A 19,154-nucleotide genomic window follows, 5' to 3' on the forward strand; every position below is an offset into this window, starting at 1 on the left:
GCTGTAAACTGTTTTTCCAGTGCTGTTATCCTGCAGAAATAACAAATATAACCTAACTAGTTGCTTAAACACACTGGTGCAGTTGAGCATACCATTCACCTTTTACTAATATGAATGTGCTTTTTGTAATTTGTAAAGATAATCCCATATAATATATATGTTATAGCATATATGAATACATAAAAACATTCAGAAAGGCTGGACATTGGAGCTACTGCATAAATACTTCAAGATGCACTTCCATAAAGGCCAGTAGATACAAAAAAAAATATTGAAGTCAGTGGTGACACCAACTTTAATTTTGTTTCTATCATATTAGGATCTTAATTGCTGTTTTGCTCTTTCTGGGAATTTAGACAGTTATTGTCCATTAATAGGAAATTAAAGCTTAAAGAGAAGAATACTTGGACATTCATGAATTCCTGAAAATGTAAAAAGAAAAACAAAATGCTAGCAGTAACCCAAATTTTAGGCTTTAAATAAATCCATTCTGTGGGGGTGTCACAGACAGTTTTTACATTCCATGATTATTTTCAGCATCAGCCCAAAAACCCATTGACGTTATAGTGGATATTTTTCCACTGAACTGTGGCAGAGCTAACTTTGGGGTTTGCCCTTCAGCAAAAGTTTCATCACCGGACCACTCTCTAGTGAACCCTCCGTCTGTCTCGCTCTCTCAGTTTCTTCTAAAATGACTGTAACACACACACACACACACACACACACACACACATTTGCACTGTAGATCATGTGATGCTTTGAGCTGAGTCCAGTCAGGGAGTTAAACATTGACTGTCTCTTGCCTGAGATTTTATCATTGTGTTAAACAGCACACTTCCTGGAACTGGTCATCCCATTTGTGGTTTTACTGTAGATGTGTGTGAAGGCTACATTATTTCCATTTTCTGGGGAAACCCACATTCTCACCTCTTTCTATGAATTTATCCTCAACCCCGCTGTAAGCATATAAATATCCCATGTGTCGGTACATAAAAGATCTCTGTAGACTCAGAAAGACTCACCACAGTTGTTTTTGTGAACCTCTCTGTGTCACGCTCTGGTAAACAAGATAGAGCATCTTAACCACTGGGGAAAAACAGGAAGTTTACTGGCCTCAATCAGGGTGAGAGCATTGCGTGTCATTAACGCGTATGACTTCACTGTGTGTTTTTATCCACAGTATATTTGCTTTTCATATCGCTCACTTCACATCTTGATTTCTATAGCTGCAGCTCTTTGAACTGTGGGCAGATGGTAGTGATGGAGAGGCCTATGGACCGCCTCAGGCACTCTGTCTGCACATACAGAGGTCACGTCCTTCACTCTTTTTTCATCTCCATGTTTCAAACTCTTTCATATTTCAATGTTAGGTTGACTAGATAAGACTGTTCAGAATGTTTGAATGAAGTGAGACTCAAGACAACAAGTCTTGTTTTCATTTACTCTGTCTGAGACCCTGTTACTTACACAATGGAAGTGAATACCTGACATTGTACTTTTTTTATTTTGTAATGCTGGTGCCAGAGAAGTTGAACATTTTGCAGCACAGACAGTAAAGGGTCCAACAAACCATTATTTTCACAATTGATTAATGTGTCTTGATTAATTGTTTATTCGATGACTTGTCAGAAAGCGGCAGACAATGTGTGTTGAGATGTATTCAGTTGTCCTGTTTTGTCCGACTCACAGCCCAAAACACAAAGATATTCAGTTAACTGTCATATATGACACATAAAAGCAGAGAATCCAATTTGAGAAGCTGAATGCAGATCATTTTTGGCATTTTTGTTTAAAAAATTACTAAAACAATGAATCGATTGTCAAAATAGTTGGCGATTCATTTTCTGGCGATCGATTAAACCGTTAATCAACTAATTGTTGCAGCTCTAAAATCAATAATTCTGAGATGAAAACATCTGTATTAAAGCTGTTATGACGACTTCATCTAAAGGCTTTATTTTCATTATGAATTAACTCTGAAGACTATTTTCTTGAGTACCTGAGTAATCATTTCATTTATATTATGTCAGAAGAACAATAGCCATTTCCCAGAGCCCAAAGTGACATCTTCTCACTCCTTGTTTTATGTGACTATCAGTCCGAAACCCAAAGATATTCAGTTTTCATTCATATATGTCCAAAAAATGCAGCAAATCCTCATGTTGGAGACGCTGAAACCAGAGAAAGTTTGGCATCTTTGCTCAAAAAATGACTGAAACCTTTCATAGATTATCAAAATGGATGCTAATCAATTCTGTTGATCATCCAATCGTTTCATCTCTAGCTCTTATTACTATCGCTTGATCACTATTTCAAGATGTGTTCAAGCGATTAAAAGGAGAAAAACTGAGTCGAAAGTTGTTTCATGGTATTAACCTTGAGTGAACTTAATATTTCAAGGTAATATCAAGTGAAAGATTAAAACAAGGACATGTACACATTGACAGACAAATAGCAATAACTAGTTCTGATAGATTTTGCTCCAGCTACACAAAGTTAATACATCAACAAAACATTCTGCTGGCTGCTCATAATAGTTTGGCTCCCTTAGAGGAAGACTTCCGCTTGACTGCAACATTAGTTGCAGGGAAACCCTTCAGGCACTTTGGATTGTCTCTAGTTGCATGCTGTAAGATGATTCTACACCTTGTAGATGTGACTCAGACTTTCTTGTAGGTGTGATTCAACATGAGGCCTTTTGCTTCCACTCTCACTGAAAAACCATGTTTCATTACTTGGTTTTTCTATCTTGAGTATCTACTCAGTTTCATAGCTGCTGTGATAATATTGTTGCACTGGAAAACCCTGCCTGTGTAAATCTTTACTGTCCATGTCAGCAGTTGTTACATGCAATAATGAAACTTACTAGGAGTGGAGAACATGATTTAATACGTCCACTTGGTGTCTTTATGAGTTGACTTTTAGTTTTCAGTTTTTCCACAGATGAATGTTCTTGTACAGGCAATATGCTTTCTAAGTGATTCTAAAATGATCTAGACTATAACCATGAATTAAAGGTGAATGATTAGTCATCACAGAAAAAGGAGATAGTGGGAAAAGATTGTAAGAAAAGAGGATGAGTGGAGAGACAGAGGAACAGTGGAGAGAGCGTTTTCTGTTGTCTTATCTCAAATGAAGGGGCAGCTGGGGCCCCTTTGAGCATGTGGTAGCCTGTGTCAGTGTTCAGTGCATCTCCAGTGGTGGAAAGTAACTAAGTACATTTACTCAAATTTGAAGTACTTGTACTTTACTTGAGTATTTCCCTTTAATGCTACTTTATACTTCCACTCCACTACATTTCAGAGGGAAATGTTGTACTTTCTACTCCACTGCATTTATTTGACAGCTTTAGTTACTTTTCATCTTACAACCCCTCAGATTTATCTGGTGACCCTTAGGAGGGACCCGACCCTTAGTTTGGGAACCACTGGACTGAACTAGCTGACTATAAATAAAGTGGTTCAAACTAGTTCCACCTCCAGCAGCTAAAACAGTAACATGCTGCTCTAACACTGATGCATCAGTATTAATAATCTAATGATGTCATATATAATAATGTATCAGTCAAAGGAACCAAACCACTACTTGTACTTTAATACTTCAAGTGCGTTTTGCTGATAATACTTATGTTCTTTTACTTAAGTAGGATTTTTCATGCAGGACTTTTACTTGTAATGGAGTATATTTACATTACTTTTACTTAAGTAAAGGATCTGAATACTTCTTCCACCACTGGTAGTCTCTCACCTCTAGAGCAAAACTTGTCTTGTTTGTTTCCATTCTCTGCATTAAATCAATCATTTCTCAGACACTTCCTATTTATTTACTTTCTTTTTTTTTTTTTTTTTTACTTCTCCATTAACTTTGTCACCTTATTATACATATAACTAAAGATACAGCTCTCAGACATGTACCACACTTCATGGTTTCTTCCCCTCCCCTAACAGCCAGTTTGTTCTCATCCATCAGATGCAGTGTCCCAGCCGCTATCCAGACACCCCCAACGAGGAGCAGAGGCACAGGAAATAAAAGACTCAAGGAAACAACAGGTAAAACCTGTGTGATTGTGTGTGTGAGAGAGAGAGAAAGGGAGAGAGAGAGAATGCTGTATCTTGTAATTATCTTGACCTACTTTACCTGTGATACCGCTGTGGGCTTCTGTGTGAAAGTGGGAGAGGAAGAATGGAGCGCTGACTTGGCTGGAATCTGGGAGAGTAGGCCTCGTCCTGACAGGCGGGGAATGTGTGGAAGTCAGCCAACATGCTTTACTTTCACGTCAGAGATCAGTGTTACACCACCTCAGTACACTCCCACCATCATTTCTCATGTATCATATCCTCCTAATTAGCTGAATTACTATGAAATGTTTCAGGACAGTACAACCAAATAGACCCTGTGTAGTGTTGTTGTGTGAGTTGTTTTTTTCCCATGTCTCTACAGCTAGGTGTTTTATGAAAATTATCAGCATCCTTTTACTTCCTGTATTTCCTCTTGCAGCGCTCTTGGCTCCAGTGAAAATTATAAAGTCATAAGTGCTTTATTGTATCAGATTTCAGCTCTTGGTGCACTTGGCAGTCATTTCCTTGTCAGAAGTATTGCACCTCTCAAGTCAGATTTTGGTTTATGTAACAGTGCAGTAAAGTATATATGTATATATACAGCAATATATGAAGTATAGTTGCCTTTTTTCCCCTCACTGTGGTAAGTAGTTGCCCAGAGAAATGATCAGCATGGCCTTTTTTAGAACAGATGTGGTGATTGGAAGAATGTAAAATTAACCATTTAAGCACTGAACCGTGGCACTCTCAGTACTACTGACCCAATTTGTTGTTGAGTGTGTGTGAATCTGCTCTTGTGTAACAGAACTGTATCCTAACAAGTGCAGGATAGCTTGTTCATTGCTGTGGGTCTTTTTCTGTGTCCTTACTCACCACATGCTCTCCTTTTGTCTTTTTAAGCAATGCCAACAGAACTGTAATAATTAGATGAGCATGGAAAAAAAGAGAAAATCAGACTCTGATTTGCTGATTTCTGTTTTTTTTGTTTGTTTTTTGTTTTTTTTTTTGCTTCTCTTCACCACTATGGTATGTGAGCCAGCTGCAGCAAATACTGGCACAGAGTAAACATCGTCTTATTTCCGCCTCCTCTCAGATGTAATGCCGCTATAAATGCAATAGTACAGTACAGGTGCAGCTTTGACATCTATAAGCCTGACAACCACATTTCCTACTGTCAATCAGTACCGGTGACCCATAACCGGTACAGATGCCTCCCACCTGCTCTCTCTTTCTCTCTCTCTCTCTCTCTATCTCTCTGTCTTTTTCCCCTCTTCCTTCACCTCCTACACAAATTTGGAAAAATAGCTTGATTCAATTACTCATGCTATGTTCTGTCTCCGGTGATCCGACTCTTCCCACCAACACAACCGTATTATCTCCTCGGAGCAGAGGGATTTCTAATGGCACTCCCAAGATTATCACATAGCCTCTCTCAAGAAGCCAAATGAGGAACGTGTGTGTGTGACTAGTTTCTTTTTTCCCATAAATGAATATTCTCCTTCTTGGTTTTGGTATTAACATTAAGCAGTGTACCGTAACTCTCTTCACTCACACAATCCTAGGAAGCCCTGCCCTTTGGTAGCACAAGGATAATGCCCAAACACACTCCTGAGAATGCACCAGAGTTATTACAGAGGTTATGTAAAATTAGATTAGACTGTGTTTTCAGCTGGACAATAGAACGTGCGCTGCTATAATTAACAAATTATACAATACAATAAATGCTACATCTCATTTCCTGTCTTTGGTAACAAGAGATGTGTTTGTGTGTTTCTTTAGATGGAGTGGATAACAAAGATAAGACGTTATATTTGGTATTGATTGTTGTGTGTAACTTGTGTGTACAGTATTAAAAGTTTAACAGAAAGCGACGCTGCGGCAGGGGCAGCGTGTGTGTAGAGGCGAGCAGCACAGACAGATGGATGGATGTATAAACTGGAGAGGCGAACATCAGCCTAGCATTTACCGCAGCTAAGTGTTCCTAGCAACCCAGTCACCCCTATAGTGAGATGATGGCCAGAGCCAAGAAACGTCTCCCATTTCTAGGCTTGTGTGTGTCTGTGTGTGTGTGTGTGTGTGTGTGTGTGTGTGTGTGTGTGTGTGTGTGTGTGTGTGTGTGTGTGTGTGTGTGTGTGTGTGTGTGTGTGTCATTCAGGGCCAATGTGTGGCCCTTTTGTTTATGAGGGAGATAAATGGTGGCTTGGCAAGATGTTGAGAGACCAATACTGAAAAATCAGCAGTGTGTGTGGGAGCCATCCCCGCTACATTCACGGCAGCTCAGTGTTATTTTTGTCCATCTCTCGCAGTCTTTCCACTGTTTCACGACATAATCAGCGGCTGTGTGACTGTGTGACAGGCTGGGATTTTCTTTAAATCTATTTTCAAACTTCCACTTTTGAAGAATCCTTTTGCAGCGTGTTGTGCTTTTAACAGTGACCTCAAAAGACCTCTCAATCAGCTCTGTTGTTCTTTTGCTCAACTTGTTTTTCACATCGCTCTATGAGAGTCCTCTGTTGTTGATGTGAATTATGGTAGTGCCCCTGTGTAGCAGTAGCAATGCTGAAGAGGGTCGGTCAAAATACACACTGTGGTTATAATAATGCCAAAATTGACAATTGTACATTTTAACTTGAAACCAGAGCTGAAGCAATTAGTTGATTAATCACTTAGTTGACTAAAAATAAACAACAATTTTGATAATTAATTCATCATTTAAGGCATTTTTTTAAGCAAATATGCCAAAAATTCACTGCTCCCAGCCTCTCAAATGTAAACATTTGCTAGTTTTCTAATTCTTCTATGATTGTGAACTGAACATTTTTGGGTTTTGGTTCTTTTGTCAGAATTTTACAAACAAAATGATTAATTGAAAGCATAATCAGCAGCTTAAACAGTAATGAATTAAATATCTGATATCTACAATCTAATATCAGTATTGGTCAGACAAAACAAACAATACAAACAGGTCAACTTGGGCTTTTGGAAATTGTGATTTTCTGACATTTTACAGAACAGGCGATTGGTAGATTGATCAAGACTATAATCATAAATATATACTGTAGTGTTGTCAGCTTTTTAGGTGTTGGTGGTATCTTTTGATAATGTGGGACTGAATTGAGACATTAAAAATAGGTTGCATAAGCTGTTGTTAAGTAGGTAGTCATAAGAAAGGTTAATGTTATTTTGAATGGAAAAATATTGACCTCAACAAATAAAAAAAACATGCCCACAACATGTTCACCCTCTAATGATAGCTGTTCATTGTTTCCTTTTTGTCAGAGTTTCCAAGGAAAGCTTCCTCTGTTCTTTTTTCAAAAAGAGGCTGTTGTGTCAAACGGAACAAAGGCTAATCCTTACGTCACCCTCATACAGCAGCTGTTAGTGCACGATCCTACTCCACATCAAAACAGGAAGTACTATATTGGCCACCTCCTGTCAACGCGCGTATCGTCTGTGATCACTGGATGCTGAGGCAAAAGGAGGGAGGAGCTCAGACCCCAATGCTCCAGTTATTCAAATATCCCTTTTTTTTAAAGAGAGGAACAAGGAAGTAGCCCATTATATAGTATTCAAAATAGTGCTTTTGTTCTTGTTTCGATGACATCAGGTGTATTTATAGAGGAGTTTTGCGAAAATCTTCAAAGATGTCAGTCAATGGCTGGCAGGTTGTCGCCTCCATTGTATTTGATTCATTGTCAAGAGCAGTCAAAACAAAGGAGAGTATTAGTCGTCTGTGTGTGGATGTGCCAGAGCATCCAACGTCTTAATTTCCTGTTTCACAGAATCAGATTGGCAAGGCAAACTTTGCATGTGATTTTTTTTTTTTTTTTTTTTTTTACCTGCAAGGCTTCCTTTAGCTTGTGGTGTGAGTGGGTATCTGAGCTCACTTTGAATAAAGACCTTTTGTTGTGATAAGAGTTTGCATAGCCTTTAGCTTTTCAGTGAGGGTGTGGTAAATATAAGCCGTGTTTGGGTGTCGAGGATATCTCTCTGCTTCCATGTCTGTCAGGAACGCTGGTGTGTTTGGTTTTCATCAGTAGTGCTTAGACTAAAAAAAGCAGCTTATTTACATGTGCCTTGAGTTTCACCCTTGTGTGTGTTTACGGAAGCTACTGGAGGTGTGAGTAAGCCACCTGAAGGTTGATCTCACACCGCAAAATACAGTAAATCATGTGAGTGTAGTTCTTTTATTGTAGGGGGGCACTGTGTGACTAGTGCCATGTGACCCCGTTGCCCCCTCCAGCCTCAGTGTTTTTATGGGAGCTCTGTGTGTGTGTGTGTGTGTGTTGGTCTGTGAGGCCAAGCTGGTAGGGCTTTATGTGTCTGTGTGTGTGTGTGTGTGTGTGTGTGTGTGTGTGTGTGTGTGTGTGTTTGAGAGAGAGAAATGTTGTAAGGAGGGGTTGATGGGGGCAAGGGCAATACAAGGGCAGTGTTTGTGCAGGGCACGGGACTGTCCTCGCTGGCACGCACGTACACATACAAACATGCACACACACTTGCCAAAAACAGAGGCTTATTGTGGACACCCAGCCCAGTTCGGTCCACCCACTACAGTCACACATTGTATCACACTTTGCCTTTTCCATCTCTCTCCCTCTCTTATCTCCCTCTCTCTCTCTCTATATCTATCACAAATTGCTGTCTCTGTCTGTTTTTCTTCCTCTCTGTCACTTCCCTCCACTCTATTTTAAACTTTGCCTCCAGTTTCTGACATTATCATGACCTCACATTCATACTTCACCTGTAGGCTGACTTAATCAGTCTCTCATTTGTTTCCCTTCTTCCCTTCCTGAAAACTTGAAACATCTTTTCATCCGTTCCTCCTGACACGTTCCTTCTCCAATCATCTTGAATCATCCTCCCCGTCCCCTCATTCGCTCTCATCTCCGAGGGAGGCGTGAAAAGTCTGACAGTCGAGTCATGGAGAGATTCATGCTAGCACTACTCATATTTACGTCTGTGTGTAGCCTGTGTGCTTCTCCACACTTGTGTTTTTGAAGTGAATCAGGCTCTGTGGGACATCACACTTGCCCAGAAAGAATGACCGTCCTCTCATCCCCCTCTTCACACACACACACACACTGACAGAGAACTCATAATCCATCTTTATTATGCAGACTATCTGCACAACAATTAGTATCCACTGCATATCAAATTACTCTTCAATGATCAACAATGTGATTATGACTCTTTAATGCTAATTTGCACCCTTGTAATATTTTACTTTGCTGCTTTCTCTAGATGTAAGCTAATTGACATTTTTTCTAAGAAAGTATTTTACCATGGTCACTAATGCATCATTATTCTTATTATCTAATAAAGCCATTCACTCCCAATTTGCTCCTTGTATTCGTTGCCCTCACCTCATCTTACTTTGTATCTCTCAAACCAAAAGCACACAGGATGTATCGGTTGGGACAAATAATCCATTCAACATGATATTGTGATATATTCTCTTGTGCTACATAATTGATGCACCACTTGATGTCCCAGTATGATCTCTGGCAACATTGAGGCATAATGAGATCCTTCCTTTGCTACAGATATTTGAACTGCTCTCTGGCAGTTCAGGATCTACCAGTTTATCGCCTGTTGACATTTGATAGATGGTTCATGTGTACACGTAACTGTATTCTGAAGGCAGATACTGTGTTACTGAACATCAAGTATAATTTTGAGCCATGGTGACTTTTCATCAGGTCATTGCAACTATTATTTAATGCTCAATAAAAAATATGAATGTAATTCTGGTTTGTAATTTGACTGTGTTTGTGAGAAGCTTTGTCATCTGTGTATAAACTGAAAGCACCTCTTGATGCAGTGAATAAATGAAGCAGAATTCATTCTTGCCGTTTTAGAGGTTATGTTCTCCTCTTCAGTTAGATATTTGAATGTGTCTTCAGTTGCTGTTCAGTATATTGTGTATCACAAATTGCCTTTATCCTGACACCATCATGATCTTGGGAAATGTATTATGGAGTTATTGTATTAGTAGTACTATAATTCCAATCAGCACGTGCAGCATGGAGCACCACATGCCAGAAAATCAAGCACAAGCAAATACAGACAAACCAGAAGGGCTGAATTGAAGTTTCATCCATAATGAGTATAATATCTACATGATCAATGGGTAGGATTGATTTGTTGTAATATTGGATTTACAGGATTATTGCATTAATATCATAATTTACTTTAAGACTAAGGTGATATATAATTACTATGCTAGAAGATTTTATCTATCCAACTCAACCCATGTGTGATGAGTCTGACATTCCGCTGCTGTTAGTACCACACACACATGCACTCATGCATAACGCAGTCAGTGTAGAGGATATGTTCTAGGCAGGTTCAGACTGATACTTCCTGTAAATGGGACTTGTGAGATCATCTTTTTCGACATGGGAAGTTGAGAACGTAACATGCTCGGTGTTCAAGTGGTTTAACTCAACAACACTATTGCGAGGCAGCTAATATCAAAATGATGCCTGTCCTCTTTTCAGAAGTGGTGAATGATTGTGTTTTCTGCTTTTGAATATGCTGTTGAAGGCACCATCACAAGCATGTTCAGGCCACGCATCACACAGTGATGTCACTGCAGGTGTTTTCCATCAGTTGTCATAGGCACAACTTCTGCTATGACATAACTGGAAGGTGTTTCACGCCATGGAGAGTAGTTCTGGGCAGTAGGACACATACATTTAGGGAAGTTACTATAAAAAAATACAGGGCTGTAGAAAAAGTGTCTTTTTTTTGCCGCAGTAACACGCAAAAGCTTCACAGTTATAACCACAGTGGATTCTTTTCAGAGTTCCTGTAAACATAGACACAAATACCCCTTCCACATGCTTATGGAAGCTATTTTTTTCTTTCATCAATATGATGTGTGACTTAAGTGTTTGAGGATCTGCAACTGTGCAGCAGCAATCGTATGATGTTATCATGTTTGGAATAGTATCATAAATTTAAGTGCACAATTGTCGGAAAAAAATTTAGCGGCATCCCAGAGCAACTTTTGTGGTTCAGCCAGTGAAGCAGTGATATACAATCAGTCGATCGACAGAAAAGAAACTGTGCAGCTATTTTGATAATTGATTAATTTAGCTGGTTTTAGTTTCTCAACTGTGAGGATTTCACCCTTTTTTGTCATACATGATACAAAACTGAATATATTTGAGTTTGGGACTGGTCGGGCAACACAAGACATTTGAATACAATGAAAATTATAACGTCATTTTTCACAATTTTCTTCAATCAAGAAAATAATTGGCAGATTAAATCATAATGAAAATAATTGCTATTTGCAGCCCTAGTAAACACTGGACATGCAAATATTGTATGATTTTTGTCTTGAATTATACTCACCTCGACAAATGGATAGTCCCAGCTGCAGTATACTCACAGACATACAAACAGTGTTCCTTTATTGCCATTAGTGAGTATTGTTGGAGGGATAACATGTGAGAGCAATCTGTGTTGTACATGAAAAGGATCTGTTAACGTTGCCCTTCCTCTCCTGATCCCTCTCTGTCTGTCTCACTGCGTCCCTCCTCCACTCAGCTGATGACCTGGTCCTCCTGATGCAGATGGATAAATGGATGACAAGGAGCGCACATTAGACCCACTAATGTCATTCGAACTGCCACAATCTATCTGGCAGTGACTCATCATGATGGCACAGATAGGTACTTTTAGCGCATAGTTGTCACAAAAGATTTTCAAGATATGACTATTGAAGTAGTTTGATGTATCTTTCGTGATATGTGGTGGGTTTTTTTCCTGCCTGTGATGTAACAACACCACCGTGGCTTAGATATGAGCAGCGTCACAGTGGATTTATGGTGATGCTGCAAATGTCACTTTGATTGTGAGTGAATTATAACATCTTTGTTGTAAATGCGGTGGGACGTTCAGTCTTGCTCAGCACAAAACGTGTCAGTGAAAATGTCACATCCAATATATAAGGTTTCTGTACATAATGAAGTTGTCACTGTGATGTCACAGTGATGCTGGGTGAAAACTTAAACACCGTCCCATCTACCTAATAACAGTAAGGTTGTGGGCTAGCTAGCTGTATTGAGTCATCCTTCAGCCCAGAATGGAGCTGGAGCCCAGTTAGGAGAACAAAGAAGATTGCTGGAAAACAGCCACGCTAGCGGCTCTGTGAGGCTGAACTTAGGCACAGAGGTGCTGTGATCTAAATGCTGATATCAGCATGCTAACAATAACAGTGTTAATGTTTATCATGTTCACCATCTTAGTTTATCATGTTAGCCTACAGACACACATTGCTGTCCCCAGAAACACACATGAGGCATCAGAATATGGAAAGAGAGAGTACTGCCTCCTCATCCACACTCTGCTCTGTTTGTTCAGAGCAAATTTTCTTGCATTAATTTGCTTAAATTTGACCACTGGAATGTTTCAGCAGTCTGTGTTTATTCCCCTCAAGCAACCAAAGTACTGACTGTACTGACGTTAGCTGTAACTCGCCAGTGTGTCTGTGCTGTGTTTCTGTGAACTCCAGTACTTTATTTTCTTCCAGCTTCTCTTCTTTTCACTTGCTTCTCTTTATGTTTATGGAGTAGAGTCATTAAGGCTCAGGATAAGTGAGGAATTGGCTTTGCTTCAGTAATGCTGCCTCTGAAATTGACTTTGATCACACCTTTTAGATTTGTGATACCAGCACCCATCATTAACCTTTTTCTGCCATAATGTAAAAAATGAGCTGAAATAAAGTTTTATATCCCATGAAACACACTGGTACTGTGTGTGTAACAGGTCTGTTTAACTGTGTATTTGCATAAACAAACAGTATGTTGCATGCAAGCCATGCAAAGATATTTTGTCTTTTTCTACACCATCTGATAAGATCGAGTTGATTTGACTTAAACACAGTAAACACCAAAAAAATAAGCCTTCAGGAATTAGAATAACAGCTCAGCTTCTGATTCAGAGTTCATCACCTTTTTATGAATGACTGGTTGGGACTTTTGCTCTGGTTATTTATCACTCACTTCCTTTCATGGTGTCATCGCTTGCTGTCTGAGAAGTAGGTGTTTGCCACTGTGTCACTGGAGGTGGTTAGTATGGTGGAGCGCTGTTAGCTGTCCAGGCGCAGTTGGTTCACAAACACAATTCTGTACAAACATCGAAATACACACGCACACACACACACACATACACAAACTCCCACTTCATCACCTCATTCACGTTTCCTCTCTGATAACAGTCTGCATGGAGACGGTTTGTTCTTTAGTGGCTGTGAGAATATTTTTGCAGTGGATTCAGTTTCAAGACACTTCCTCATTTCCAGTTCCAGAGTTGCTGGAAGTCTGTGCGTGATGCAGCCTCGTTTTTGGAAGACGATGATTGGATTTGAAAGATCAGATAAAACTGATCCCTGTGGAGGAACTGGGGCATTGAAAAAACATATAGTTAGAGGATGCAGCAAAGATCTAAAAATCGAAGCATGAAAAGGTGTGAATTACATAATGAAAATGAAGGAAATGCAAAATATAGCAGAAGTTGCAAAAATGTCTCACAGTGACTCTTTTTTAAGCTTTTAAGCAGGTTTGGCAAATGATGACGTAAATGTACAAGTATTAGTCTTTTTGTACAAACACACATTCATACATGCACAAACAAACATGTCTAGTCACTGACCCAGCCACAGATGACACTTGAGTGTGTGTTTACCGTCTACAGCCACCACCTACGTCCACTCCTAAATACAGTAAGTGCTAGTGTTACTTGACTGGTGACTCACACACACACACACACACACACACACACACACACACACACACACACACACACAGTACAAAGATACACACCCCAGCTGACCGCTTATCCACACACCAGCTAGACAAACACATACTGTTGAGCTTAACAGCTTTTCTGTTAACCTACACACACACACACACACACACACACACACACACATGCTGGCCAACACACACCAGTATTCAGTTAGATTTAAACACAATTGTGGAGCTACAAACACCATGAATTAAAAGAGCTACATATGAACATCTGGTCATTAATCTGACTGATAAAACTTCTCAGCAAGTAGTCTATGTGCTGTGTTTTTATTAATCATCCAAATCCATGGTTGATTCTTGATTTTTGAGATTTTTGAGCCATGGTTCGGTTCATACCCTTTTTTTTTTTTTTTTTTTTTTTTTAGGTGGGGGAGGGGGGGTAATGTTACAGCATTACCTATATTACAGTAATCCACACCAGAGACTTACGCTGGCTAACTTCTGGTTATCCCTCCGCTAACTTGAATGGGGATAAAATAATTTAATCGTGCAGCTTTTTAGACTTTCCAAATGTTATCAGGCCAATGAATCAAATTCTGATAGTGAAATGAGTCATTTCGTGGAGGTTATGTAAGATTTGTTACATTAGTAACATAATCAGAGCGCAACAGGCTGCAGATGCAGCAGTGGCATCGGGTTGGTTGGCGGGGGAGGGGCTGCGACATGGAAGATGAAACAGCATCTTGAGACGTGGATGTTTGTGTTGCGGTTTCGGTCTCGGTTTCAGAACATTTATACCCCTAGTGTGGGTACAGTACCGTTGCTGCTAGCTTTGTTGTGTTATATTTGTGGTTAGTGGCTGAAAGTGAAACATATATTGTGGTGACACTAGCAGTAGTTGGTTTGATTGTTCCATTATAATATCATGGATTAATAAAATTAGGGCTGCAACTAATAATTGTTTTCATTATTGATTAATCTGTTGCCTTTTTATGCCTCCGCACTAGCGCCAGCTGTGGCCGGAGGCTTCATGTTTTCGGGTTGTCTGTCCGTACTAACATCCGTCTGTCCCGTTCTCGTGAAAACAGAATCTCGGGAACGCCGGAGGGGAATTTCATTACATCTGACACAAACATCCACTTGGACTCAAGGATGAACTGATTAGATTTTGGTGGTAACACGTTTTTGACCATAACTCAAGAATTCCAACGCTAATTATGACAAATTTTCACACAAATGTCTAATTGGATAAAATGATGAAGTGATGGCATTTTATATCCAAAAGGTCAAAGGTCAGCTTCACTGTGACATCATAATGCTCTGCAAAAACACTTTTCTGGCCGTTATTCAACACCATAACTCAGCAACAGAAGGGGAGATTGTGACCATAATTCACATCTGGTCAGATACTGAATAGATGACACTAATCTCAGTCTCCACCTTGAAACTGTGTTGATTGTTTAGATCTTCTGTGTTGCCAGGTTGAAGATGTTTGTGAAGCATCCACGTGTTAGAATTTGTAGCTTCTTTTCAGCAACATCTATATCTGAAGCATCATCTACTGTCGTGGCTACAACTTTGTGTTCTATCAGAATCAGCTTTATTGGCCAAACATGTGAACACATACAAGGAAAATACACTTAATACCTTATATTAAATTCCTTCACTACAAATATTATGAGTCTGGACAGACATGGATGTAAACTGTGAGATTTCTGGTTAATTAATCAGTCAGTCATGTCTAATGTCAGTAAACTCAAAAATTTTCATCACAATTTCCCAGAATACCATCTTTGAATAGTTTTTTTTGGTTTAAACAACAATCCAAAATTAAAAGATATTTAATGATATAAAACAGAGAAAACTGTCAAAGTTTTAACTTACTTTGTTTTAAACTTTGACAGTTTTTTTTCCTGGTAAACAATTTAAACGATTAACAGATTATCAGAATTATTGTTGATTACAACTTCTGTCCATTGATTAATCAATAAATCAACTACTTGTTTTCAAACTTATAAATATAGACAGTTCTTTTTTGGTTCTGAGACACTGTGAAAGTATCCTCTTAACAACATATCTTTGTTTTGATACAGAAAGATGTGCTGGATGAAGCCATAAGAGCTGAAGCCTTCTATTTTTTTCAGTTTTGCATATAGACCTCCTGCCTACACTTACTGTACACACACACACTCACACACACTCTGCTTGCCTACACATGGAAACGCTGACTCAGGCAGTCTAGATATTGCCTGTGTGTATGTCTCCATGGTCATTTGCAGGAGTACAGTGTTTGTAGTGGGGAGGTGAAGAGGTCTTGTGAACTTTATTTTTAGCACAGTGTAGAAGAAAATGTGTCACAGGACCCTTAATCATCAGGCCTGACCTTTTTATACACACACACACACACACACACACATAGACACACACACATACCATTTATGTTAGCCCCTCTCTTTCAATCAGTCACACACACGCACAGACAGACGCGCGGACACACACTCCATTGTGGAGAGCCTCACAGGCCTCTTACTGTCAGACAGAGAGAGCTTTAGAAAGAGAGTGCTGAGTAACACCAGTGTTTAAATAACCATAAATGCATCTGGGCATGAAAGCTTTCACAACATGTCCCTGTCACTGGTTCAGAGGAACTTCTTCCATTGCAAGCAACAATTTGCTTGGTCTTAATTAAGTGAGGTGTGATTTTTCACGGCTGGCTTGTGTGTTGAAGGATATGCTGTTCTGTGTTCTTCTCTACCACTGACAGCCAATGGCATTTTCATCAAATCAAACCAGTATGTCTCTCAGGTGTGCATCCCTCTGATCTCCCAGCTATCCCTTTGATTTACCGACACACCCCTCCCCAGTGCATCTGCAGATATTTGATCAGAGGACATAAAGATTCAAAGATGTGAACAGATAACAGTTCTCTTCTTCATCCCAGGCAGCTGTATTTTGAGTTTGTGAAAGGAATCAAGCGAGGACACATTTCTGCATAAAGAAACCGTAGACATGAAATCTCAGCTTCTGCATTGTATTACTGTTGTTTTTGTAACTGTTACATAAATATAAAATAAGCCTCGGTTTGCACAAAAAACAAGCAAAGCACATATAAATGGGATCATATTTCTGCTCCTTTAAACACAGACGGTCATCCAAGTGTGCCTGGGGAGGCATGGAGTGGAGGCAGCGTGGTGATGCATCGTTTACTTCTGCTAATGTTGGACGGATCCCTTCAGGCTCTGCTGTTTGTTGTCACATGAAACTCTCTCTTTCTCCCTGATCTTGCAAACCCACTTGTTCTCCTCTGACTGAGCCTGCTGCTGAAACCTGACCTAGCAGCAGACCTCTGGCTGTCTGCCACCACATCCTCAATAACCCCGCTCACCTGTGAATATACAGCGTGTGTGTGTGTGTGCGTGTGTTTGACAGAGACAGAGAGCGAAGCAGAGGGGGAGAGAGAGAGAGAGGTGGAGTGCCGGCATCACAGCAGGATGAGACACTTTTCAAGCTGTCTGGTGTGAAAACGTCATTCCTGAAGCCCATAATTAATGAGACAAACGTTTATATGCATAGACGTGCGTTCACACGTACTTGTGCACATCTTGTTCATCCATCCTTCATCAGCCGATGTTGTCAGTGCGTCACACAGACATGCCAGGTGTCTTGTTACTTTTCATGTGTGTAACTTTGCACCTTTGTGACGTTACAGGCTCGCCATTGTCTGCCCTCTAACTGCTCATTTGAGTAGCTTCTTGTGTTGTTGTGTGTGTATTCTCCTGTTGCTGCCTGGAAGTGTGTGTGTGTCTGTGAGTAAAACATTGTGCTGTGTATGTAGGGGGGACTTCATACATAAACACTCCTGTATAGTATAGTGTTTGTGTGGTTGTGTTTAACTGATTTTGTCTTCACCGACCCTTATCACATGCGGCAGTAATAGAAAACTCCCTTTAAGTGATGTTCAGACAGTAAACTACAGTTGTAATGGCACACAGAAAAACACACACAAGATTGTTTCCATTTGCATGGCTGATAATGTTAAGTGTCTGAGATCGTGGCTCCAAATGCACCACAGTTATTGCACCATGCTGAGGCACGTGGCATAACAACAGCTCATCTGCTGGTAGCTCAAGCACTTAACTTAGAGGGGGAAGACCATTAGAGGCAATCAGGGCTGTCATTTTTAATGGGTGGAACGAGACAAAATGGAGATGGACCTGTGGCCTAGTGGAAGAGTTAATGTACTAGGCCACTTGATGACTAGGTAATGAGAAAAAGGCAGGTGGAAGTGATGTGACGGTACAGCTGTGGTTGAGGCAGGAGCCCAAATGGAAACCAGGCTGTGGGCTGTTTTACACCAGCTGTCCTGCCACTTACTACAGCTCAATGGAACTCGCTGCAGTGTGCCTGTGTGTATGTGCACACGTGTGAATTTGCTTTTTGTCCTTGAATTGCATGTTTACACTGTCACATTGTACACACTGGATTTTGAGATTTAAGGCTGCTACATTTGTGAGTGGCTGATAGAAGTTGCCTTACTCCTCTGGTGTTTTGGAACACACAGAGAGGAACTGTGGCAGTGTAAACCCCTCCTGCCTTCCTTGATAATTACCTTGGCACCAGCCTCTGTGTGTGTGTGTGTGTGTGTGTGTGTGTGTGTGTGTGTGTGTTTGTGTGTGAAGACGATGTACTTATTTATTAGTGTGTACTTTTATGCATGCATTGTCCGTTTATAAGTGTAAGTGTTTTCTTTGTGTGTGTGTGTGTGTGTGTGTGTGTGTGTGTGTGTGTGTGTGTGTGTGTGTGTGTTCTCTGCCGGGGGGACCAGATTGTCAGATGAGGGGAGGGAAGGCTGACCTTTTGTTCTGTTTGCTTAGTGGGCATTCCTCTGAGCATTGGCCCTCACCCAAGTTAAAGCCAACCAGCCTCCCACTGGACTCAGCACAGTGCTGCCCCCATAGGGACACAGTTGCACCATCAACTAGTTGTTGAAAGAATAACAGAAAAAAAGCCTGCATGTGGGGAAAACAACAACAGCACGGTGGATGTTTTGATATAGCTTTACAATGAATATTTAAATTGTGCATTTTATATTCCAAGATTGTTTGAACAACCACAGAAGCTGAAACATCATTTTTAGGATGACACCAGTCTTTGAGCTTTGTCAAATCTTCAATTTAAAATCTTTATTTCTGAAAAAGCTTGTGTTTAATATGTTCTACTCTGTGACAGCACACATCACAACTATCTTTTTAAATCTCTCCTCTTCAGTGTGAATTGATGTTATCTGTGTTTGACTTGTCCGGTCTCTTAAACTCATAAGTTTAAGAGACCGGAC

At 40.1% G+C, this 19,154-nt stretch overlaps 1 protein-coding gene across 1 annotated transcript in view; it reads left to right on the plus strand.

Moving 5' to 3' along the window:
• The window catches only part of pik3cb (phosphatidylinositol-4,5-bisphosphate 3-kinase, catalytic subunit beta), a 55,659-nt gene that overhangs the window by 9,004 nt on the left and 27,501 nt on the right, over window positions 1–19,154 (plus strand). Inside the window, exon 2 of the mRNA XM_067594051.1 lies at window positions 3,970–4,049. The gene's annotated coding sequence lies outside the window, so the exon portion shown is untranslated. The remainder of the gene's footprint in view (window positions 1–3,969; window positions 4,050–19,154) is intronic.

This window comes from Thunnus thynnus, chromosome 7 (assembly GCF_963924715.1).
Source record: "Thunnus thynnus chromosome 7, fThuThy2.1, whole genome shotgun sequence".
Classification (NCBI taxonomy): domain Eukaryota; kingdom Metazoa; phylum Chordata; class Actinopteri; order Scombriformes; family Scombridae; genus Thunnus; species Thunnus thynnus.